This window comes from Mastomys coucha, unplaced genomic scaffold (genome assembly GCF_008632895.1).
Source record: "Mastomys coucha isolate ucsf_1 unplaced genomic scaffold, UCSF_Mcou_1 pScaffold15, whole genome shotgun sequence".
Lineage (NCBI taxonomy): Eukaryota > Metazoa > Chordata > Mammalia > Rodentia > Muridae > Mastomys > Mastomys coucha.
In genome coordinates, this window is record NW_022196897.1 from 37,646,230 (window position 1) to 37,673,746 (window position 27,517).

The 27,517-nt window shown below is 37.6% G+C and overlaps 1 long non-coding RNA gene across 1 annotated transcript in view; it reads left to right on the top strand.

Annotated features, from left to right (window-relative positions):
* LOC116090155 overlaps positions 1-26,388 on the top strand; it is a 61,674-nt gene extending 35,286 nt beyond the window's left edge. The window contains exons 2-3 of the long non-coding RNA XR_004118588.1: positions 671-798; positions 26,233-26,388. This is a non-coding gene — a long non-coding RNA (uncharacterized LOC116090155). The remainder of the gene's footprint in view (positions 1-670; positions 799-26,232) is intronic.
* Positions 26,389-27,517: the final 1,129 nt, after the last annotated feature.

The following is a 27,517-nucleotide window of genomic DNA, read 5'->3' on the forward strand; positions in this document are numbered from 1 at the left end:
AGAATAGTCACAGGTTCCAGGGAAACAGGCTCCAAAATGGGTTGGCTTCTAATCATTCCTGGAATACTGCACACATTTTCCCTCTCATAAAGGAAATTTTATGAAGAATGTCAGAGGTAGTATGTCATATTCTAGTTTTGAGCCTGCTTATAAATCCAATGGGAGTAGAAATATAATGTGCATTTTCAATGCAAAGCAATAGAAAGCAAACAATTTTGATACCATTAATTAGACAAAATAGAGAAATGGTACCAGTAAAGAACAGTTTGGGCTCTTCTCGAAAATTTCGCTGTTTGGTTAGAGCCAGTTTAATGGGGTAAAAGAATCAGTACTCTAGACATTTTAAAGTGACTATGGAAAGATTCAAGGACTTTTGGGGTTAGAAGCCAATGGTTTTCTGGTAAGTCTGCAATCATTATAGTAAAAGCTCTGGCTTTTTATGAGTTCCTGAAGCAACTTGGGCCTTTTTCACTGTCTATTTAACACATTCCAATGAGTACTTCCCCTCCTGACTCTTGAGTTATATTTTGAACTAATCTCAAGGCTTTTACATAATTTTTCATTCTCAGGTACTGAGTAGTCAGTCCTCCAGTCATTTAATGTTTTGAAGGGTCCAGTCCAATATAGTAAGCTAAACCCATTGTCTTCTTCGCATTTTCTCCATTGACAGTGAGGACCTGTCCAAGGATTCGAAGCCTACAGCGAGCATGCCCAAGCATGGATGTGAAGGTTGCTGACTCTTTCTGCACTGCAGTGTGTTCAAGAAGGAGGGTCAAGGATGCTTTATAGATCTGACTGGTATGGCTTGAGTTTGGCATCGTAGATGTTTGAAGCTAACTTCTTAGCCTAGTATTTGGAGGCTGAATCTCCTCCCCAGATCCCCACTGCAACTATGATTCCTCTAAGAGAAGGTGCTTCCTGCAGTGAGTTATTTGGAACATTACTCTCATTTCCTTCTCTCTCAAGGAACAGAGTCACATTGTCCATCTCCTCAGAGACCTTGTAAGAGATCCTCCTTGTAAGAGATCCTGGGTTTGTTCCCCACTGTGGCATGTACCATAGGAAACCTGGTTCCTTCTTTTATCCCTACATTGCTCCTACAGGCTGAACTATTTATAAAACTGTGCTAAGAGCCCTAGATGCTCTGAGAGTGTGAGAGACACTTGTCAGACTCTTCAGATGTCACTGTGACATCTTTCTCATTTGGCTTAAGGCAAAGCAGTCTTTTCCTGTGGGAGCTAGTCCTCTAGCAATGCTTCCCATCAGGCCCTTCTTCCCAAGTCCCTCCAGCTACAGACTTTCCACAGGCTGGAGCCCATTAGTGCTGGTGGAAGTGGCTCCACAGTCCTAGCAGGTATGAATAAGGCTCTTCTTACTATACTCCTCAAGCTTTGGAAAAGCTGAAGTGAAAACGCCCCATTTGTCATTCTGCCATATGTCCTATCTTCAGTCAATCAAGTCCTTTGCATCCAGGTCCTAATAATAGTTTCCTAAACAGCCACAATTCAGGTTCATACGACCACAAGTGGCAATATGAGTAAAATGAAAAGTAATTGCTGAAACAAACCAATGAACACAAACCCGATCCCTTCTGAATTTGACTGTGTTGTACGACAGGGGAAGTTCAAATAGCAAATAAATGCTAAAAGCACAGTCTCCGTATAATAGGAAAACAAACTAAAGGCATGAAGGGAGCATAGGTGAAGATGCCTTGACATCTAATTTACGGTGGCACCTGCAGGGGAGGGAAGGAGCAAGAATTATGTATGACTTGGCATGGACTCTCTGCCATTTAGGCTACTGCTGGTCTGGAAGAGATACACTTATTCATAGGGGAAATTCTTCTTTAAATTAATCACCAGATTCTCCTTATGTTTTATTCTGATACTGTTGCATAGCTATTTCCTCTACATGAGCTTCCTTAAGACTTAGGAAGTAAGTACAACTTCCAAATCTCAGGATATTCCTGGAAAGCACAAGACTTACAAGGTCTTGCTTATAAGGCTTACAAGGATTTACTCCCTATAGCACTGATAATTGCTGGGAAGAGTAGGAACAGGCTCTGTCTCTATCTCAGCTGCTGGCATACTGTGGAGGGAATTTCATGGATGCAGCTTTTGTTAGTTATCACTCAGACTAGCTCAGACAAGGCTAGGCTACTTTTTTTTTTTTAAATGGTGCAGCTGCCTTTGAGTTATCTCTGCTCTTGAAAGTAACTCCATATTTATACTCCTGTACGTAACCTAGTGACCTCCACTCAACTAGATTTAAGTGGAATCATTTTTTTTTTTTTTTTGGCTTGTCATTGGTGCCCCATCTGAATGAACAGACACTTGTTTACATCTCGCCAGGAAAGGTCACACATGAAAAACAATTCCATAATTTGTGCTATTCCACTCACTCATCTGGTATTCAGGAGAACTACAGTGTAACCTGAGTGAGTCAATCAGCAACTACTTATGAAGAACCCATTACATTCAAAGTGTATAGAAGTCATATTGTGTTATGAAAGACAGCATGGCCATTTAAGGGCTGCATAAAATCATGACCCTAGGAATATTTAACAGTTAGTTACCACAATTTTGTCATTTACTGTGGCTGTTTAATGACAGGTAGAGCTAGAACTTCATCTGTGTTGGCTCAGTGCTGCTTCTACCACACTTTCTCTTCCTCTGAACACAACAAAGTCCTGAGATGATATTACAGAATTGTGGACCATTTATTCCTACAAGATTATTACACCTTGAATATGGCTCTCATTGACCCTGAAGAGCAGATTGAGTGCATCTCCTGATTCTAAGTTATAAAATTGGCCAGGGTAGAAGATTTCCCACCACAGATATCAGCAGAGGCTCTTATTAAACATTCATTACTATACCATGGCTAATAAATAATAAATGGCTAAAGTTCAGCTATCCCTTCACGAAGCCTAGGTTTTATAGAGAAATGAGACTTCGCCAACCAGAGAAGAAATGCACAGGCTATTTGAGAATATACTTGAAAAATGATGTTCTTGGATTCAAAATGGAATAAGGTGGCTGGGCGGGGGAAATGTAGAATAGGGGTCTGAATCGTGTACCTACACTGGCCGGGCTGAGGGGCGGCCTTATGAATGCTAAGGCATATTGGAATCTGTGAAAAGTGGAAAGGAAGTGCTCCCTAAGGGTATTACAAGAGCTTCTCTGTTCTAAAACCACTTTGGCTTTTCCATAGAGGATTATTGTGTGTGTCTAGAAATCAGAATCAAGTAAGCTATGGTAAGGGACTACCACTTTCCTTTGCAATAGCTAGTATATATTATATAGTATATCTACAGTGTATGTTACATGTACAATACTAGTATATACTACTAGTTAACTCAGTATAATGAAAACAAAATTCAACATTCAATTTTATTTGCTCCTCCATTCTTTCCATAGTCTCTGTAAAATGCCTATCAATTTTTGTTATTATTGTGTGTGCTTCATAGTTATTCAGTAAACATTTTGCTTGTTATTGACAGTGAGTTATATTTAAGTTTAAAGTGCTATTAGTACCTTGATAACTTGTTTTAACAGTAATGAGATATTCAAAAATAGCTCTGTTTCTATACTTGCTCATTCAAATTCCATGTATCTGAAGATTAATTCACTTTAGAAAATGTAAAGATAATGAAGCCTATTATGTCTGAAAGACATTGTTTCTTTGAAGTTATCCACCACCTTTGGCTCTTAACAATCTTTCAACCTACTTTTCTGCATAAATTCCTGACCCCTTGATGTATGTGTGTGTGTGTTGATAAAATTTTTTCATTAAAGTTTGAGTGCTTGAAGTCTCCTATTCTCTTACCATTGTCCAATTGTGGGTTTCTGTGTTAATTACCTTATCCTGCAAGAAGAAGTTTCTCTCATGAGAGTTTAGTGATGCTTTGATCTATGTGGTAAAACAGTATGCCATTAAGGGTCATTTATTGCTATGTTAATTTAGCAGAATAGTAGTAATAACTTCTCTAATAAGGTCTTTGACCTATCTAGTCTGAAGTTCTTGGCCACTTTAGAGTGGTATGGGTTCCATCTTATGGAGTAGGTCTTAAATCTAAAAAAATACAAAATAAAAATAATCAAAAGGTGGTTACTGGCAGAACATTGCCACCATTGCAACAGTGTATCTTACAGGCAGATGCTGTTATAACTTTTGAGTTTTGTAGTTGAGTGACATTGATAAAAGAGCTGAAGCTTCCTTCTATCTGGCTATATGAACTCAGAGACTATGATACCACACACATGATCTGCATGGGTTCAAAACACAAAAATCCCAGCAATGAGAAAGGAAATGGACACAAATTTCCACCCCTAACCAAGAAAACTGTTTATAATTGATCCCTGCTGAGAAAGAGAAAATCTGTTCCAATGGGTTGCATTCATTGGGTATTTCAACTACATTCCAGGGACCAAGAATAACTGGCCAACACAAAATGGATTGCATGTTATTTGGTATGCTTTTGCTTTTGTTTGTTTGTTTGTTCTTTCGTTCATTTTTAGTTAGCTTGCTATATTTTCTTCCTTCCTTCCTTCCTTCCTTCCTTCCTTCCTTCCTTCCTTTCTTTCTTTCTTTCTTTCTTTCTTTCTTTCTTTCTTTCTTCCTTTCTTCCTTCCTTCCTTTCCTTCTTTCTTTCCTTCTTCCTTCCTTCCTTTCTTTCTTTCTCTTTTTCTTTCTTTCTTCCTTTCTTCCTTCCTTTCTTTGCCTTCTACTGGAGAAAGAGAGAGAAGAAAGTTGGGTAGGTAGGGAGTTAGGCAGTATCTGGGAAGAGTTGGAGGAGGGGAAAATATATGAAAATAATTAAATAAAAAGAAATTATAAAGAGAAAGATATAAAATAATTTCTTAGAGAAAGACATAGAAATATAATAGTAACTGATTTATTTCATGTAGAATGCCCTCAAATTAATTTCAAATAGACTTTGAATAGAAATCGTTGTTACATTAATATGTAAACAGCCATTTTTTAAAAACAAGAATTTTCTCATCTAAAAGATGTCTTGGCTATTAAAATTAGACATATTTATTAAAAATGAAAAATCAATGCAATAAGTAACAATGATGTCTAGGGGGTATTGTTCAATGTAAAGCAAGTCCTATAGTTCTTACTAGAAAGTACTAAATTCTAAAATTACCTTATCCTGGTATGTCCTGGTATTCCTGAAAGAAGCCCAACAACTAACATTACTAATTCTTTGCTACTATTCCATAAGTCTCTATGGTAATTCTAACATGGGGGGAACTGAGAAGGATCCTACTGATGATGTTTAAGGCCAACAATACATGTGTCTCCTGTCTAAGAGAAAGATTTTCCTAGTGTTCAGCTGGGATGAGCCAGCCAGGAATAGAGAGGGCTAGATGGAGATATTTTGGTGTTCCAGCAATGGATTTTAAGTGACAATTGTACAAGGACAATCTAGTCTGCGGTTTTGATCTCCTTAGCCCAGAAGGAGTAAATGGCAAGCTATGGAAAAAGGGGATCTGAGGCTGGAGAGATGGCTCAGTCATTAAAGGCTAGGCTCACAACCAAAAATTCAAGACAGAAGGGATCTCAACTTCTGGTTCGTTTGCTCCTGTAAGTCAGCCAGATGAAAGTGAGGGAAAACCGGGCTTTTAAGATTTGGTAAACAGGTCAGGAAAGGAGAGGTCAAGTATTCTAAGTTCTCTGATGCTTCAGGTTTACGGCAGCCTAGACTCTGGGCTTCGGCTGTTAATCTAGAATTCTACTGCAGAAGAGGTTAACACTGGACGGATTGTGTATCAGAAATTAGATGGATTGTGGTCAGAAATGTGCAGAGAAGACTACAGTCTCCAGCTAGGTATTAAAGCATTTCTGGAATCTGGAAGTATCTGAGAGGAGAAATGTGGCTTGAAAAGGAGTTCAGAACTGGAGCTCAGCAAAGGCTGAGAACAGCATTCATAGACAGGCTTTGATGAATACTCCTTAGTAAAGGCCAGACTGGGTAACAGTATACCCAAAGGCAAAGGGTGTGTCCATGTGGCTTTGCCAAAGGAACTACCAAGAGTATTTTTTGTATTTGTTTTGCTACAGAACATCAAGGTGAACATTGTTAAGTTTAGTGTACTATATGTTTCAAGCCAAATATCCTGCATTGTTGGGGTGAGGTTGCTCCCATTCCTAGCCCACTAGAAATTCCAGTGATTTTAGACTTTGTTCAGATTCCTCTCCTGTACTATTTTTAACTTTTAACCTTTGGCCTTTACCTGTCACAAGGCATGGTAGATTTTTAGCGTCTGTTCTTCTGTTTTGAGTCAGTCTTTGGTGCTCTGAAGCATAGACCACCAGTCTACACTCCTCTGTATCTTTCTAAACATGCAGCAGGCACACATATACTTCCATCTCTTATTTGCATCTCAAAAAGTTTGATTTCTTTTTTCCCAGAAATATAGGAACAGTTGGGTCTCTGACCATAATTAGAACTAACAGGTAAATAACAAACTCTGAGAGTAGCCGTCAACTTGAGCCTGGGAAGTGTAATATAAATAAAATATGCATATGAAAAATACATATTTCACCTTCTACCTCATGAGTGGAATAGTTTGAAAGTGTGTTTCGCTCTGCTTTTCAAAGTTCTCAGTGAGATTAAACTCAAGTTGCCTGTAATGAGAGTTAGGTAAACCTTCCCTCTTGGTATCCCTTTCCACCTTCCTTTATTTTTAGCATTTCTAAGGAAGCTATTAACATTACAATACACACCTATTGTATTGTGTCAGTGTGACCTACTGGGAGAATGAAAACTAAAGTATATCACCAATATTAGGGGGATTTCACATCTTCTCTTTTAGCCTGTCTTGTTAAAACCCTCTTTCTAGCATGACAGAGATTTTATAAAAATATGTAAATATATCAATAATTTATACTCATAATTACACTCATTTTTCAGATATTCAATGTTTTTGAAACACAACAAAGGTTGGTGAAATTCCAAATAAGCCACAGTGGTAAGAGTGACAAAGGATCTCAGTGCCTTTTTAGAAATGATAATCGGTGGTCATGTTTAAAAGTTTAGCTGGTAGTGATTATATATATGTATATGTTCATGTACACACCCTTGCACATGTACATGATGTATACATATATGTGTATGAATATGTATATGTGTATATGATGATATATATGTACACACATATGTATGTGTATGCAAATGTGTGTGTATGTGTATGTACATGTATAATTATATATTCCTCAAGCTTATCCTCATACTAAAGCTATCAGGTAAGTATAATCATTCCATTTTTTGTCATTTATGGGTATGAATGGGGTTAAGTAGCTAAGTAGTTTGCTCCAAGTCAATCATCTCATTAAAGCCAAAATCCAAGTTCAAACTCTTGCTAAAGGGACTTTATTAGTTTCTGTCTGCTTTTAAGATTTCTTTAAAATAGTTAACAGGTATGTGTAGGAACATGGTCTAAGAATGGACTCCTGTGGGAATTCTGAGTGCTTGTGAGAAAACTCCAAGGAAACAATACAAACTCCTGTGACCCCAATGTCTTCAAAAACATGAGATCGTTCCTGAAATGGGCTTTTGTTCCCCTCCCAGGTGTAGCAGTGACTTTACTTCAGATCATTCATTACAACTGGCTATTGTTATTTATTTTGTCTCTAAATCACGTGCAGCTTGCCCTTGTGACTATATTTTACTCAATTGCCTCTCTTAACCCTCAGAGAATAAATTGGCTGATGCTCTGAATAAAGTTGGGTATTGCCTGCGATTATATCTGCCTCATTTACTGGCTCCGTTCTCCCAGGTCCCACTGCCTGTAGAGCAGTAAACAGAATGTAATCAACACTACTAACTTAGAAATGTGATTGATTATGTCATAATCATATAATGGTACAATTATAGCTCATCTTTTAAAAGATCAAGTTGGGTGTAAATCAAAGACAAATTTGGAAGAAACCACCTTTAGACATTCTTTTACAGTAATGGCACTGCCCATTAAGAAAAGCTAGGAAAATAGGTCAGAGTTTTAAAGGTGTGTGTGTGTGTGTGTGTGTGTGTGTGTGTGTGTGTGCGATTGTTATTGGACTACAAAGATTAAGTAGATTATTATCTCTAAATTGCATTGCAATGTGGGGTTCAAATTTGTTGATTCTGGAAAAACACAAATGTGGTGCTTTTTTATTTTTGAGAGTAAACTATGTCTTCCTGCAATTTAAACTGACATTTTGATAGACCAAAGCATACAAAAGGGACAAGAAAACAAATTGGGTTGTTCTATCAGCTCCTACAGGTTTTAGAAATCTTAATTTAATGTGAACTTGGAGGTAAGGTGAGATGAGGAACGAGATGATAAGAGCAGGGAGAAATTGGCTAGAGACAATGAATCAATTACATACAGTGGCTTTTCCTCAGAACATAGCTAGCCGCATCTTACTATGTCTGGCTGTGTTGTGGTTTAAACTTTGGGAATATTCCACATGTGTTCCAGGGTAGTCAACATGAAAGATGAGAAATATCCAGTGTGGACATCTAGTTTGTGAAGACATGTTTTTTTTTTAACAACAAAACATGAAGTGCTATCAAATAGATTGAATATCAGACTCTTTAGTACAACCATCAGATATGTACATTAAAAAATTGTTCTATTCAAGTATGAACATCAGAACTACTGAATTCATGTCCTCAAGGCTGGTGGTATTTACTTCTCTGCATAAACACGGAACTTGCAACAGGTGGCTCTTAGGGATCTGTGGGCACCTCCACAATGCCTTGACCTGTGAGCTTTCTTCTATGATGGTACGGGGCCATGAGCTAGTGCACACTTTTCTTAGGTCTCTGTAGCTAGACCAGATTACAACAATAATCACTAGCTAAAATGGAAAGCCTGGGTAGCAAATATTTCACTTTTCTGCCCATATGGTAGAAAGTGAAATTGATAGAATTTAGGAACGAATTTAAAATTAACCAAGTCAGAGTTCTTAGGTGGTGTCAGTATGTAAGGAGGATAAATACTATGGAAAACAGATTTCACCAGAAAGGACCCACTGCTCACCCTGGTGGCTGTACCTGAAGGCGATGCAGTCCTATTCCTGTGTGTTTTTAAACACTAGTGAGTGCATATTTGATTAGTCCCCTGTGGAAAAGATTTAAACTTTATATTGATAAGATGATGAATTTGATACCTTTTGAGATTGCCATCAAGTCTTTGAGTTCCATGATGGGATACATTTTCCAATCTCTTGTAATTTGATAATTATTTTCTCTTTGTAGCTCACCTTTATGTTCTATGCATGACACACATTCACTTTACTTTAATCTTGACATTACTTCTACATTGTGAGATATCAAGTCTCTGTTAAAAAAAATCTCATCTTTAATTGTATTGACATCTTAGGATCAGTTTTTGTTCCTTCCTTCTAGAACCATTGGCAGGACTGACATGGAATATTTTTGAAAAGGAGAAAACTTTAGAAAAAATTAAAGTTTTTTAAATTATATTCATTTAAACTTTCAAAAGCCAAACCTCTCACATTTTGTTTTTTAAGACATACAGTATGAGCACCTTCATATTTTGATGTGTCCTTTTCAAGCCTAAGTTTATAAAAAGTTCTTGCTTGGAATTAGTCTATGTTTATGAAAGACACATTATTTGAAGAGAAAAGCTGAGTATGAAATGTTGAATTAGGTAATAGCAAAAATTTTAGTTTTTTTCTCTTGGAGGCCAAATTAAAATGGAATAAGACTGAATTCTTTCTGAAAAGCTATGGGATAATGAGGTTCATGGTTTAGTTAAAACTGCATTCTATTTACTTATCTCTGAAGTCACGTGGCTAGTCATTATCCCTTATAAGTCTCAAAGCAGAGAACCTTGTTATTATGATTTTCTTTCTCACAGAAGGCAACAGAAAAGGCCACCTAGTGGGAATACGAAGAATAAAAAATAAAATTAAGGTAAAAAATTCCCCAGTGTTTATTTATTAAAAAATGAAATTAAAATTGAGTTATGTCTCTCATTTCCTGTAATGCATGATTGATGCCATTTATTCTTGGTGAGGATATGGGAAAACTCTTTCATTTATTCATGGTAGGGATGTGAACTGACCCCAGTAATATGCAGGGTAATTTTTACAATATTTGTCAAAAGCTCTAAGAAATGTAATAATATTTGACTCAGAAATTCTACCTCTAGGAATTTCTCCTCCTGAAATCTCTATATGTGTAGAAAAATATAAGCCAAAGATGTGCAGTGTGCCATTGCTTGCAGTGGCGGAAACGTTCCTCTGTCTACATCGTGATGGGTGAGGTGGTAATTGAGAAACTAGGAGTGTTCACAGAGTGTTAAGCTCTGTAGCCTTGAAAGGAAAGTGATTCCTGATGAGGAAAAAATGTCTCTGATATACAGTAAAAGGAAACTTTAGAATATTATTATAACCCAGTTCATTTTTATTACATTCTTCACATTTATTTATTCATAGCGGTGTCACATTACACACATGCAGGTCAGAGGCCAACTTTCAGGACTTGCTTCTTTTCTTCCACATGTGAGTTCCATGGATAGAACAAGTCAGATTTGTCAGCAATGCCTTAATTACTGAACCACCGTGGAACATCCTAATTTTTTTATTCAAAATAGTTATATAAATTTATTAACTTTACAAAAAGTTGATCTTGGTTTAAGGGCTATATTCTAGTCAGTAAAAGTTCAGACTTTTGTTAAATCTATTAAAATCCCACCATCTAGAATTACTGCTGAGATTGTGGAAAAAGAATTAACTGAGGAATTAATGAAAGGTAACTGGAAATTAATTTACTTCTAGTTCTGGTCCTTTCATGACAGTCTATAATTTGGTATAACAAATGCAAGGCTTTGGTTTGTTTGTCTGGAACATGGTAAGCTTAGAGATAACCTGAAGTTAATTCGTACTAAGTACTTCTATGCATGCATGCAACTCAAATCTTTAGTTCCAATTTTACTTCCATCTTTGAGAATTGTTTTTAAAACGTGGGTGTCTTAGGCCGAGGCTGTAGCTCAGTTGATAGAGTGTTTGCTTAGCATTCACGAGGCTCTGGGCTTGTCTCCAGCAGCCCACCAACAACATATAAGTCATTGTGGCACATGTCTGGAGACCTATGCGGCCCTAGAACTCCAGAGTTGGAGGTAGGGCAGCAGGATTTCAAAGCCAGCTTGGGCTATCTCAGACCTTGTTTCTTAACAAACAAACACAACACAAAATAAAGAAAATACCCATCTGTAAGTTTTTCTAAGTACAGCATCTTTGCAGTATTAAATACACTGAATTATTTAACATTAAATTTCTTACTACATGCCAGTCTGGTGAAAAAAAAAAAAGAATGCTCTTTCTATTTGTGTGTCCTGCCATAACTTCAAAGTGTACTTCCCTTCTCCCCATCTCCAAAGTGAAGAGAAGATTACCCATAATACTCCGTCTTTGGTCCTTATGAGCTCTCTCTCTTGCCAAATGGGTTAATCACAGGCTTATCCTCCCTTTGACTTGGTGATTTTTGATAAGCTTTGTGTTCTAAATCAGAACAGCATTCTTATTTTATGTAAAAGTGTTTTGCTACGATTCTTGCATTTTAGTCCAGTAAGTAAAACTAGTGGTGGTGAATTGAGGTGTTTTTTTTTTTTTAAATTTTACTTAATTGTTTTATATATTTAGAAAATTTAAGTATTTATTTCATTTTAAATTATGTAAATGTGTGTGGAATCATCGTCATGTGTAGAAGAAATAATCTGGCAACAGATGTCTCCTCCTGGCCTCCAGACCCTTACAATCTTTCCTCCTCATCTCCATCTTCTACGATATTCCCAGAGTATAACCCAGTATAAGGGTTGTGTTACAGTTATATCAGTTGGATTTCCTACAGTGAGTTACTATCTGCATTTTGGCCTTTGTAGCTTTCTGTAATGGTCTTTGTCTACTGCAAAAGAACCTTTGGTGAAAGGCAAGAGCTTAACTTATCTGTGGCCATAATAATAAGTATCTAGAATGCAGTTAGAAATTATATTGGCTTAGTGCAGTGGAAGTAGTTGGCTCTCTTCTAGGATCCATAACCTCACCAGCCGAGGGTAGTGGGCTATGTTCACTGTACCAGGCATGAGTTCTTTCCTATTGAGCAAACCTTAAGTTCATTTAAATGCCTATTTGTTGGTCCTAGAATATAAATGCTATTATTATACCTGTTGGTCTATCTTGCCATTATAGTCATTGTTGTTCATTGGCATTATAGCTGTGTGTGACTACTGGTTGCTTCTCTCCCTTGGTAGCTTATATTGCTCCTTCAGGTAGCATGAAAGCTAGTCCTTGGGAGGAGGCTTCTAGGTCAGTTCCAGTTCAATTCCCTCAATCCTTTGAAGTCCATGGTGTCTTCAGCAATAGGCTCTTACCTTCAGTTTCAGAGTGGCAACCAAAGGCAACAGCAATAGCATACATTGTTTTGAGGGTCTCTTGGACTCCCCGACCAATAATTTGAGAGGAAGTTTCCCATGAATGGCACGGGGTTTTTTTGTTAGATAGTCTGTGGCTCTTGGGAAAACATTGTCACTGTAAGTGGCATAACAAAATTAAACAAACAGACAGACAGACAGGTAGACAAACAAGAAAAACAAACAAGCAATATATCATCCATTGATCTATCTATCTATCTATCTATCTATCTATCTATCTATCTATCTATCTATCTATCTATCTATCTATCTGTCATCTATCTATCATCTATCTATAATTTTAAGTAATCATAAATCAATGTGTTTCCTTGTGGCTTTTTCAAACATCCTTAATGCTATTATCCCACCTCCATCTTTCTCCCTCTATTCTGCCCTTCCCACTCCACAGATAATCTCTCCCCATCTTTCCCATTTCCCCACTCATAGCACCTGTGTCTGACCAGCAAGTCCCTTCTTTAGAATTCCTACCTCCCCCATCTATGGCCCCTTTTAAATTTCCTAGTATCTGATATTATTCTAGGTAATACACACACCTGAGTATTTAAGGCTAGGATCCATAAATATGAGAGAACAGGCAGTGTTTCTTTGGGTCTAAGTTACCTCATTCAGTATAATCTTTTCTAGCTCCATCCATTTAGCTCACATTTGAAGCTTTTATTTTTCTTTAGAGCTGAATAGTATTCTATGGTGTGTATGTACCACATTTTTTATTATCCATTCATCGATTGAAAGACGTTTACGTTCTTTCCACTTCCCAGCTATTGTGACTAGAGCAGCAGTGAGCATGACTGAGTGAGTGTCTATAGATTAGGATATTGAATTCTTTGGACATATGCTAAGGAGTAGTAAGTATGTCTGGGCCATATGGTAGATTTATTTTAGGCTTTTTTTGAGACTCCTCCACACTGATTTCCCTAGTGGCTGTACCAGTTTGCGCCAACAGTGAATGAAGGTTTCTTCTCTCCACATACCCTTCCTGCATTTGTACTTTGTTTAATTTTTCATCATATAGTGTAGTTTCCTTAATGGAATATTTTTTTATGTGTTGGGCATACTTACTTACCTTTTCTTTTTGCTGTAACAAAATTCCAGACAAGAAGTAACTGAAGGAATCAAGGCTTTGCCCTGGCTAGCAGTTCCAGGGTATAGTATACCATGGTGCAGAAAGCATGGCAGGAGGTACAGGAGGCATCTTGATGTCAGAAAGCAGAGCAATGTGACAGCCCACAAACAGCTTGCTGTCTGCCTGTTCTCTTTTTATTCAGTCAGGTCCCCAGTGCACAGAATGGTCATGATCACATTTAGGGCAGAGTTTTCCTCCTCAGTTAAATCTTTCTGGAATTACCCCCCAGTTTTACCTACAAGTGTTTCTTAGGGAATTTCAAATTTAGTGAAGTTGACAATGAAAAGTAACCAGTCAATACGCATCAGTGTTGTTGTGGTCACTCATTTTAAACATCTCCACTGTACACATACATGGTCATAATACCTGTTTCACATTATATGCACACTGAAAGCTGAGTTTGGGAATATTTCATGAATACTAAGAACAAATCCAAGTTTCAAAACTCTTGCTGTTGTCTAGAAAATGTACTGTCATTTGCTTAACAGGTGCATCAAGGTAGGACAGTTATGTGTCACTTACTGTCCACTTACCCAAAGTGGAGCTCAGGGCCGAGGGGTTCACTTGAGGCTTGCAGCAGCATTGGAACATTTTTGCTTTGGTTTCTGCTGTCAGTAGTCAGGACACAAAACCATTAGTGTAGGGATTTAAAGGACTTCCCATGTTGTCACCACTGAAGTATGAGTGCTGATCATTAACTGATTTCATTTGAAAGAGGAATTGCAATTAATGAAATTAAGAAGACTAATTAGAGTCATTCAAAATTGAACTCCCTGGAAAGACTCTGGGCATCTAGATCAAAGTTCCACAGTGGAAATATAGTGTAAGTTACACAAGTAATTTTAAGTTTTCCAGCCAACCACATTAGAAAGAAAGTCACTTAGTAAGCATTATTTTTAAACATATATTTTATATTATTCAGGATAATAGAGACATTATCATCTAAACATACAATCCATTAAAAATAGCAAGGTATTTAATATATTTCATACTGTGAAATCTGGGGTCTATTTTATACCCACCGTGTATTATAATTTAGAGCAGTCATCTGCTCACAGGCCATGTACATCCAAGGCTACTTTATTGAACAGCACATGTCTAGATTTTTAATATTGAAGCTAAAGTACTATTCATTTTTAATACATCTCAATGAAAGACAGAGAATATGTATCATGTTATTATCCTTAGAATAATTAATAGATGTTTAAAATGACAACCACCTTTGTGGACATATAGCAAACCACCACTTAATCTTAATAAAAGTATTGTAATAGATGTATGGCTGACTCTGTGCCAAAGCTCAAGAAAATACAAGCTGCTAGTGCCTCCTCTTATGCAACAAATAAAACTGTAACCCACAAACCCAAAGGGAAAAGTAAAACTAATGAGCTTTGGTTGGAATAAGACCAATGGCGGAACCAGTTTGACCACACAAGCATTTCCTGTAGTCTCTTGGGGGGAATGGATTTAAGGGCCACACTCTGGGATGGAAGGCAAAGAGCCAAAGGCCAAACCCAAGATCTTCTAAATGTCAGCTCTGATATGTTGCCCATCTGTTAGCCCTCTAATGAAGCTTGCTGAACTGACAGGCAGGCTGGCTATGGGCTATCCAGTAGGGCAGCTGCAGTATCATATTACAGTTAATGGCAGGAATCACTTCCATTTAGCGTTGTGTTTTCAAAGGGTATTCTCATTTACTATTCTACAACTTTTAAAAGCAAGTTTTACTCATTTTGGCATACTAAGCATAAAAACGTTCACCATTAAAAAAAAAAATCATTTCCAGAAGTGACCGTTGGGCACTTTGTAAGCAACATGCAGTGTGGACCGTGTTGAGTTTCAAGAGATACTCAGAACTCTAGGAGAGAACCTGAATATGTTAGACTTCACATATCTAAAATCTGATCATAATCATTGGCTTCATTTAGTGTCAGGTGCCATACACAGGTCAGCTCCAGGCTATTGCCCACGTCTTGCTGCTCAGTCTGAGCCATAGGCTGACTTCTTGCTTCTGTTTGCCTGGACCTGTAGATGGCCATTTTTGCCTTTACAGATGCTTCAAAATTTTTTATTGCTTCTAGAAACCTTGGAAATGTGCCTATGACTTCTTACTTTAGCATGAGTTTATCCTAAAACAATATAAAATGCCCAAGAATTCAATCTTATCATATTTAGTCTCTTTTTTTTATTGTTTTGGGAAAAAACTATTAATTTACAAATAATTAAATTTCATTTTGGCACTTTTCAAATAAATGGGCCTTTATTATTCCTCTCCCCTATTTCTCCATCCCCTCTCAGTTCCTTGTGTGTCATCCCCCTGGTATCCACCTTTCTACTCTCATGTCACACGGGACTTTTGCACCCTACTGACGCCCTTTGTTCCTCTTTAATTCCATAGTGTGTTCTTGCCCTTACAGCCAGTCATACATACAAACACATACAGGCATGAGTGGGACCTCGCAAAGTAGTGGCCAGAAGAGGTCCTCAACAGCTGTCAGTCACAGTGACAGAGAAGATGGGGAAAGAGGGTCGGACCTATAAGGCACTCCTGGAGTCTAACTTAGGTAAGTAAATATAGAAGGAAGTCCTGTGGATAATGAGCTTGCATAAGGCAGTTTTGAAGGCAGTAGAGAAAATTGAGAAGCTCTATTTTGGAAGGTTGGTGTGGTTTTGAACTCAGGCTTTATATTTCAATCAGCCACAGCTCCTGCCAACACCTAGTGTCAAGGCCTCTCTTGATTATTTGAATCTCTGCAAGGTAGGAATTAAGCATGGCATTTTTAGAAGCTTCAGAAATGTGGTAGTGTAGTCAGGACTGATAATCTTGTAACATGAGGTACTTGATGATTCTAGGATGACGGCTCTCCATTTCATAACCATGAAACTAGAAGTTTCAGTGAGGAGATAAAGCTCTATTTTTAAAAACTCACCAGTGGTTCAAGAAAGTAGCTCTGAGAACTTTCCCAAGCAAGGTTGGTGAAGAGCTTACATGGCTGGAGATGGAGGGCGGTGCCTCTAAGACTCAGGATCTCCTTTATAGTCTCTGTTTTGTATTTTCACTTGTTCTCTGCCTCTGTGATGCTTATGCCTAACCTCTTGTCCAAATTCATATAACACCTAAATACTCAATAAATAGTACTGCAGATTATTGTAAATTTTTAGACTGCATCAGCATAGTTCTATGTCCAAATCTGCCTTAAAAATGCAGGCTGAACCAGTCTTTGTTTATAGATCACTTATGAGACTATAGAGAGAGATTAAACTATTGCTCTGATCCCATATTCTTGGTGTATGTGTGTATATGTGTGTGTGTGTGTGTGTGTGTGTGTGTGTGCGCTTGTGCACAAGCATGTGTGTACCTGTGTGCTGTGTGGAGGTCAGAGGACAACCACAGGTATTGCTCCTTAGGTGTTATCTACCATTTTTAAAGACAGGCCTGTAGTTTGCCAATTAGCCTTGCTTCTCAGAGAGCACCAAGATTTGCCTGCCTCTGGCCCTCTAGAGCTGTAACACCATGCCTACTTTTTTTGTTATTATTTGTTTTTAAAACGGGAATATGGGGATTGAATTTAGGTCCGTGTGCTTTTAAGGCAAACAGTTTACCAGCTGAGCTATCTTCCCAGCTCTGACTGGAGGTTTGTAAGAGTGTCCTTAAGGATGTTAGCCTGAGGAAAGGAACACTTAACCCACAATTTCAAGTTACTTTTAGGTTAAAGGAACACAGCACTGTTCAGTGTCAGAAACCTCAAACAAGTCAACTTATTTCTCATTCAAGTGTGCTTGATAGTTCATTATCTATGTCAATGAATGCCACTACTATCTAATAAAGAAACCTGTTTCAAACTTGTATTGAAATTGTGTAGTTTTAACTCTTTAGAGGCTCCTTCACTGCTTAGAAAGATCATCATATTTAAATATTCTTCAGAACCTATCTGTTCTATTTTCCTTTACTCGTTCTTTTTGCTTCATCTTGACCGCTCTGATCGCATTCAAGCCACTATTTCAACATAGGATGGCATCAGTTCCTATCCTTCCCTGTGACCCTCTTGTCTCTCTCCATTTGTTCCTCTCTTGCCTCTCCTCCAATTCACCCTTCTCACTTCAGTCTATGGCCTGTCTTAAGGGAGATGCAATCATATTATTCTCCTACTCAGAATTTTTGCATGGCTGCCCACAGCCTCAAAAGTAAAACCTGTAAGGCATGAAACCGTCCATCTGTCTTTCCCGTCTTATCCCAGCTACCATCCTTCCTCACAATCCAGAAAGAGTGAGGTAGTTTGTAGGCTCCAGAATAGTCTGTGCTATTTTTATTTATTTACTATTTGCCTTTTGATGCCATGTTTTTATTAACTCACTAGGACGTCTGTCCTTGGTTCCCTGTCAGCAGTTTCTCTTCTAAGCCTGCCCTACTTTCCCCAGAATGCCACGGGTATGACTTCCTTGTTAATGCCACTGATGATCTTTAGAGTATCTTCCTATTAAGACAATTTTGTTCATTCCAATAATTACATATATCTAACCTCAATTTTCCCTGTTTCTTCAATCATGGAAATGTGAAGAATTGAATGGTGTTCATTCTGTAATTTGAATTTGCCAAGAGAAAACAGGCATTGTAACTGGAAATGGAATGTACCCAGTACCTCTAGTACTGACATAAGCCCACAAAAGACTGGTAAGGTCAAGGGATAATTTATTCCCTATGACAAATTTATCTTGTAGTCTAAGTTTCACCATTGTATTTTGTTGCCATTTTATTTCATAAGACAGCAAAGAAACATTTTGTAGCTAAATGAGCATGTACATTTCGATCTGCAAGTGATTTTTTGTTTCAGCATTCTTTTTTGGTTGATATATCATATATATATATATATATATATATATACATATATATATATATATATATGTATATATATATATATATATTACACAGTTCACCTTAAAGTATAGTCAATTTTTTTTATAGATTCACAATGTTCAATCAACACCCTCATATCTAGTTCTTTTCATCACATATAAAGGAAACTCTATAATCACTAATTATTTTCCACCTTCCCCTATCTACTGAGCCCAGACATTCACTTGTCAACCTTCTGTCTTTATGTATTTGCTTATCCTGTCAATTTTTTTAAAGTTTATATGCTTCCTATATGATGATAATTACATATTGTTTGGCAAATAACTTTTTGGTCTTTCCTTTGGTTTCTATCTAAGCTCCTGATAGTCAACCACTGCTTGGCTTTGTTGTTGTTATAAAATATATTTGTTAACATCATAAAACTCTTTAATACATTTATTGAATAAGTTCACTGAAACTATGTATAAAACACTCTAATATTGGTAACAAATATGAAGACATCAAAAATACAGTTTCTCCCATGAGAGTAAGAGTTATGTAGGTTTTATTTTATATAGGCCTATCTCAAAGAATCTTTACAACATGGCAAGCATCATCTTCACTCTCTGAAAGATGGTATTTCAGAGCAGTCATTGTCATCTCAAGAGATTCTCAGAACATCCTGGTACTTTCTAAATGTGAAATCCACCCTTATTGCTCAAGGGTTTTCTTATACTTTCCATATGTACATAAAGGTCCCCCGGATCTCATTAAGCTCCAGATTCTCAGTTAACAGATTTTGTATGGAGAAGGATTTTTCTGAGACTTTGTTAAGTTTATTTAACAAGTTTTGTTTCCTATAAGGGCTTGAATCTTCCAAAATGTTACTGTAATTCTGCACATATAATTCCAGTGAATAATACAGTTTTATTTACACAATTTTGGGTCCCTAGACATGTGCCCCATTTTCATAAAACTCTCTAGAATTTTCTTATAATTTTAAATATACAAACTAAGCTCAACTAAGTATTAATAATAATTTACTTAGTATAACAACCAGGATTCATAAACAGGATTAATCATTCTGTCTATGTTCTTTCTGACATATCACACTGTTCTCTGTTATGGGGATACATAATTATCCAGCAGTTGAACAAATCATACTGGATAATTATTGCTTGAGCCTGAATTGCATTAGACCCTACTTTTACCTTGTTGAATACATGTTCAATGGCAGGAGCCTCTCCATTAGAAGACCAGAAGAAAACTATCAGAAAATGATCTGATCTAATTATAGCTATGTTTTGGTCAGTCTGGTCCTAGACCTCAGCATCTTTCAGCTGGGCATGTCAGTGCTGACAGGGTCATCATCAATGTTTTGTTTTCACTCACTAGTGGCTCTGTGGCTATCTTGTCCTCATCATCACTTGCCTACTTCTTTATTTGACTTCTGACATTCTGTCAACTCACACCAAATGACTCTCATCTGGTGTTTGCATATTTACTGAAAAGGGAGTTGGAATATAGTTGATTGAAAAAGCAACATGATTTTTGTGGTTTGGAAGCTGTCTTGTGTAAATTTTACCTACAAGAGAGTTAAAGGTACTAATGTCACAATAGACTGTAATGAACATTGTCGTTTCCTAATCCTTATGGGTCTGTTACTTTCATGTTAAATGTAGAAGTTGATGGCATACATAATATTTTAGGAGATAAAAGCACTCTCTTTTTTCTGTTTCCTACAAGGTTTTTGATATCATATTGGTGTATGAGACACTGCCTCCTATGGTTTTGTTGATTAGTTTCTTCCAAACTTCTAGATTTCTTATAAGGTATAATACCTAATAACCATATACCATAAAATAACAAATACCATAAAAAAGTCTGTATGCTCTTAATAAGTGTATCCTGAGGGAGTGTATCTATGCAAAAGCAGTAGGTCATCACCAGAGCTTTCTAATAAATGATAGAATTCAACAATCAAAATGATTACTTTTTATTGAAAAAAATTTTCATTTAATACCTTTTGATTATATTCATCCTCCCCATTGCTCCTTCGAGTGCCCCATACCCATTCTATCTGGATTCACCCCTTTTTGCCTCACATTAAAAAATATGTATCTAAGTGACAACAATAGAATTATATACATATACATATATATGTGTGTGTATATATGTATATATATCTCCAAAGAACATGAAGAGTAAAAATATAAATATAAATGTAAATAATATAAATTAAAAAATAAAAGAAAAAGAAGGAAAAAGAAAGCCAGGACATGATATTATGAGAGGAAGAACCTCTAATGATGCTGTTGAGTTCATTTTCTGCTGGCTGTCTCCTGCTGGGCATACAGTGGCACACACACACACACATACACACACACACACACACACACACACACACACACACACACACACATATGGCTATTCTTTTGGAAGGATGAGGCTGTTTTCTGAGTGACATTCAAAGATAGAATTTCTGAGAAAATATTCTGAAAATGATAGACTGTGCCTTCTGATTATATGATTGTTCTTGAACAAGTCAGTCATGTGGACCTAAGCTTTCTGCTTTATAGAATCTGAACACAGATTGTAATAATACTATTATGTAAACAATGGACAAGACACTTAACATTCAATCAGAACTCAACATATAATAGTTTATAGCTATATTATTGATTTTTGAGAATTTTATGTATGTGCACAATGTGTTCTGATCAAATCTTATTTCCTTCTCTTTCCCCTACAACTCCTAACTGAATCAATTTACCAAGTCTTTTCCCAACTTCATTCATTTTTCTTTTAACTTTATGAATCTAATTAGTACTGAGAGTATGTGTGTGGGTATAGGACCATCCACTGGTACATGAGTAACCTATCAGAGGCCATAAACCAGAATAAAATTGTCTCTCCCCACCAATCATCAACTGCCCTTAGCTCCTCAGAGAAAGATCCTGCATGCTCTCCTGCCATGATGATAATGGACTGAAACTCTGAAACTAAGCCAGCTCCAATTAAATGTTGTTTCTTTAAAAGGTGCCTTGGTCATGGTGTCTCTTCATAGCAATGAAACGCTAACTAAGACAGAACTTGGTAGCAGGAACTGGGGTATTGCTGTGATAGGCCTGACCATGTTTTATTTGGAGAAATATGCATTTGGGGACTTTGGATTTTTGGAATTCTTTATGTGGGTCTTAATGGATTTTCCTAGTAAGAACATGGAAGACATTGGTGCTGAGTGTAATTTGAACTCTTGGGGGCCTGGCTCAAGAAGTTTCAGAGAAGGACATTAGTATATGGCCTAGAGACTGTTTTGTGATATTTTGGTGAGGAGTATAGCTACTTTTTGCCATTGTCAAAAGAGGGTACTTCTGCCTGAGGCTAAAGTGAAGGAATTTAGATTAATTTCACTGACAAAAGAAGACTCAAAAAAAGCTTAGTTTAGACTTTTTCCTGTGGTTCACTCTTATGAGGAGCATTTTGATGAAGCATAGCAAGCTTAGAAATAAAAAACAAAATTACAAAATGTATGGTTCAAAGAGTAAAGGGGCACCAGGAAGTGAAATGGAATTAACTTCTGTGTTCAAGATATTAAATAGATTTAAGGGAGTGGTAACCTTGGGGCAAGATCCCACCAAGATACACCTTTGTTTATGCATTTGCAGTTGAATAAGGGATATTTATATCATGTTAGGCATTATTATGACCTGGTGATTGCTTTCATTTGGACATAAGAATATGATCATGTGTCAAATTTACAAGGGATTGATTGTGATGGATATTCTCAGTTGTCAATTTGAATATGTCTGTCATGAACTACAATCCTGAACTTATAAAAATATTTTCTGAAAAGGTAAAGAAAGTCTTAGATCCAAGTGTGGTGGTACAAGCCTTTTAATCCCAGCATTTAGGAAACAGAGGCATGCAGACCTCTGAGTTCAAGGTCAGTCTACAGAGAAAGTTCCAGGACATCCAAGCTTAGGCGGTGAAGGAGTTGGAAAACAGAAATCTGGTGATGATGTAATAGAACAAGGGGAACATGTTTCAGCCCAAGCAAGCAGCAGTACTCAGCAACTTGGGCCCTGTGGCTCTGGATTTAGAGTCAGGAATAGAAGGGTTTACTGGGACAGTTGATGATGATTAACTGGATCTAAGAAATTAGCAGTGATTAAGAAGAGACCAGCATAACTGAAGTGAAATCTCCTGGGAAGTGTTTTCTGAGAGCACAAAGAAGCTGAGTAATATGTAGGAGTCATCCAAGTTGTAGTAGTTTTGAGGGCATGAAGGGGCCATGGAGAGCAGCTGAGACTTGACACTGTGGAAGGCCAGAAAGACTATTGGTAAAAGTGCAGCCTCAGTTGCCGTTGATGGCCCAGGACTGGAGGGATTTTGTAAAGAAGTTGAGGCTTGGAAGCATCTCATGAAAGAAGCCTATAAGATGCTATTTTTGAAGCCCAGTTGCAGCAAAGGCCCCAAGTGTATTGGAGATGCCAATACTAAGGGATAACCACCGAGAATAGCAGCAACAGTAGAGTAGAATTAACCAAAGCCCAGACTGCTATAGAAGTCAGAGCTGGAGAAGTGACCCAAGCCCTTTGGAGGAGCCCAAGAAGATCATATGTAGATCCCAGACATTGGAACATTAAGCTGTGAAGTTGAAGTTGCCTTGGATACACCAAGATGTTAGAGATGCCAGAGCTGTGGAATACTTGCCCAGGAAAGCTTGTTAACAGGGAGTAGAAGCAGCCCAAGAGAAAGAATTGTGTTGCAGTCAACAAAGCTGAAAGGAGTTGGATATCTGACATGGAGATGCAGTTTGGGGTTTGCTCAGGTGGGTTTTGGTCTTGCTTTGATCCAGTATTTCCTCACTGTGATATTTTGGAATGGTAATGTATACCCTGTGATATTGGAAGTATGTGATCTTTGTGGTTCTTCCTTCTCCCACCAGCCCAGAAGGACCAAGGAAATAGTCAAAAAACAGGGTTCCATCAGCCCATGAATATGATGGGAATCACTACTGGGATCAGCTTCACAGAGGCAGCTCAGCTTTGTTTGAGGAAAATAAAGGGAATATTTAGTTTTTGGGAAGGGAGTAAGGATTCCTAGGGTGGGTAAATGCTTAGGGTAGCAGATGTCTCTTTTATATGGAGAGGCATGCCAGTAATTCCTGGTGCTTGCTGGCCAGGTTCTTACAGGGAGAAAGAAGTTGAAATTGTAATCTCACCAAAGCTCCATGACATTCTTCAAGTAGAAGATATGGGGGGTTCAGACTCCTCAGACAAGGTCAGCAAAAGAGAAGCCTCACTGGTAAAGGGAGTCCTCCATTTTGTGCTAAGCTCCAGAGAGCTATCTAGACAATAGTAGACTTTGACCTTAATTAGCAGGGCCCAAAAATCTGTTTTTTAACTAACTAACTAACTAACTAACTAACTAACTAACTAACTAATTAATTAATTTTATAGGGAGTTGCAGTTAAGAAATTGCATGAATCTCAGAAGAGACTTTGAACTTTGGACTTTGAAACGTTGAGACTGTGATAACACTATGGGGACTTTTGAAGTTAGACTAAATGTATTTTTCATTATACTATGGCTAGGTAAGTTATCCATAGACTCATGTATTTGAATAAGTCTGTGGGGGCCATGGAGTAGAATATGATGGTTTGAGTATGCTTGATTCATGGAAAGTGTCATTATTAGTTGGTGTGGCCTTTTGGAGATTTGTCTTGTCAGAGGAAGAACGTCACTGTATAGAGAGAACTCCTATACTCAAGCTCTGCCCACTCTGGAAAAGAGTCTCTTCCTGGCTGCCTGCTGAAGAGAGTCTCCTTTTGCCTATCTTTGAATCAAGATGTAGAACTCTCAGCTCCTTCTCCAGCACCTGGATGCTACCATGCTTTTTGTCTGGACCTCTGAAACTATGAGCCAGCCCCAATTAAATGTTGCCTTTTATAAAAATTACCTTGGTCTTGGTGTCTCTTCGCAGCAATGAAACCCTAACTATGATGGTAGATCATGAGCCCTAAGGTAGAAACTAGAATTATTATTTTTTTTCTAATGGACATAGTATCAAGTTGCCCTCGAAACTCATAAGTTTCTGCAGCTTTCAATGAAGTTCTTTTTGCAATGGATGGGGGATAACATTAAGATTAACAACTCGGCAAAGTGCAAACTTTAAAATTTTTTATTATATTTGTGTATTGTGTATATGGTTGTATGTGCGGGAACATGCATGGTTGTATATAATACAATGTGTGGAGATCAGAGGGGAGCTCCATTTTCTCCTTCTATTATGTGATGTCAGGGATTGAACACAGGTCACTAGGCTTGGTCACCTCTTGGTGAGATTTTTCCTGCTGAGCCATCTCACCATTCCTTATTTCACTTTTAACTTGACTGCTCTAAGCAAAGATACGATTTTGAAAGAGTGTCAGTTTTGTTTTGCCTATTTGCCAAAATTCTGTTAAAAATAATCCATTTGAATGAAAAAGTTAATAATTTAGAAGTACAATGTGATTGCCCGATAGCCTTAGATTTTCTTTTGTAAGTTTTGGTATTGAGCAGTTATACATCACTGTAGCCTGGTTTCATTTCTCCTTTATGAACATTTACTTAGTTTTGGTCATGTGACCAACTTTATAATATACTAAATTTTGAAGTTTTTCAATATTTGATGATTTTACTGGAGAGACAATTTTACTTCTGTAACCTTCTTTGCACTCCTACCTGAAGACAGGTCCAGTTATAACAAAAGAGGACATTAACATGAAATGGGGTGTAATGAGGACACCATGCATAAAAAAACAGCAGGGATATGTGGCAGGGAATACTCTTGTGAACTTCCTCCTGTACAGATTTGCAGTGTCTGAGGGTACACTGTATTTGCTTGAAATCTTAATAATTGCTTCAAAGAAATGTATATTCTTTGAACATACATTGTTTTTCTTGGGCCCCAGATTACCTATTTAGCACTTAAGTTAAGCACTATTCTCTTTATGTGCATACTTAGACATTGAAGCATAGATCATTTATTCTTATGGGTCAAGATCCTGTAAAAATTAATGAGAAGTGTCAGAATAGTGCCTTTGGGGATGACAAAACCAACGGGGCTGTTCCAGATGGAAGGCAAGGTAGTAGAGGGCACTACTGACCTGACTCAACAGGAAAAGCTTTTGGGCTCTGGAGACCCCTTGTTAGAATTTTCTCTAAGGATAAACTTAGCACATTGTTACTGCACAGTGAGATAGCTAAAGGCACAGAGTTAAGTCAATTTTTTCTTTTGTTAAACTCTTTTAGACATTTTTTCCATCATCCTAATCCTTTTAATAATTTGAGTTATGCTTTTAAAAATATCATTTATAATGTTTAGATACAGAGACTGAGTAATTTTCATCATCATTGGTGGGTTACTTGTCTCACTGTAATGAAATACCTGACAGAAACAACTGAATGAAAGAAGAAGTAATTTTGACTCATAGTTTGAGGCTAGTTCATCCAGGCAAGGAAGAGATGCAGTCAGGAATCAGAGATCAATGAATGCTTGTGCACAGTTCACTTTCTCACATTCTCCTACTCATTCAGCCTAGGACTCCAGCCCCGACACAATAATGCAAATAGTAAGGTGGTTCACCCCACCTCAAGTAACCTAGTCTAGATAATCCCGCACATACATAGACAGAGGCTTGTTTCATCTGGTATTCTAGAACTCATAAATTGACCATTGAGATTAGCTGTTCCAGATGGAAGGCAAGGTAGTTGCTTCCTGAGATGTTTTGTGTATGCTCATTTAAGTCAAGCCTTACAACTCTTTTGTTTACTCAGGTCACGTGAGATGTCTTAGTGAGAACAGTGGATTTGATGGAGAAGTAGAGAAGTCTATTCACAGAGCAGAATAAAATTTTCTCATCCATCTTTGTAACCCTCCTGCTTGACCCTGCCTGCCTCTCATAAGCACACCTCTCTGCCCACCTCTTGCTATTTGCCACGCCTCGTTCCTGGTTCCAGTTACATCAGAAGTCCCACCTCCACAGAGACAAAAAGAAGTCACTGATTGGGCTGGCATGCTGACGAACCTGTGGGAGGGGTTTACCTCACCTTTTCTATCTGTTGGCTTGTTACACAGAGGGCATTAAATGGAAGATGACTGGGTGATCACAGCTCCCATTGTCTAATTTTTGAGATCCTCCAACGTGGGTAAGATTAATCAAGGCTAGCCTAACTTTTCCTGGCTCCATACTCCAGTATAAGCCTTCCCTAACGTTGCTGCTGGGCAGCAACACATCTTTAGTTGGTATGGTTAAAGTAACAGCAGACTCAGAGTTTGCAAGTTTGGGGTTTACTCTAGGCTCTATCATATTGGTTTGGTAATCTTGGGGTAAGTATTCTATCAAAGGTGAATTCCAGCTTTAAGTGTAAACTTCATGTTCACTATCCATCACAGTGTTTTAGGTTAGAAGGAAGAAACACAGGAGCCAAGTAGAAGCAGAATCTTATTTGTAGTCAGAATGCTTTCTGCCTTTTTTCTGAAGGAGAACCTTGAGAAGCATTCCCTTAGATTCAGTTTCTACCCATCCTCTAAACATCACCATCTACAAGAAACAAGATGAAAGTGAAGTGTAGAGAGGCCTGGTGAAAACACTATAAATATGTCTATAAGTTATCATAAAATCTGATCAGAGAAATGAAAACACAGAAAGGAAATTTTGCTGTGCTTATAGAATGACCTAAATTTTCCTCTTATACAGAAGAGTATATCATCATATACTCTTATACATCAGCTGCCCAGGATATGTTGGGCTCATACAGGTTTCACAAATCAGACATGAGGGAGACAGTATTTTCCATATTAAATTGAAGTATTTTCACCTACTCTTTAAAACACACACACACACACACACACACACACACACACACACACACCAAGATTCTTTTTGCTTTTTTTGTGAAGGGATCTCACAATATTGCCTAAGCTAACCTTGCACTTATTATCTTTGTGCCTTAGTCCCCTCCCTCAAATACATTACAGGCATATTCCACCATATCAAGCCACTGGTCATGAGTGTGTGTGTGTTTGTGTGTGTGTGTGTGTGTGTGTGTGTGTGTGTGA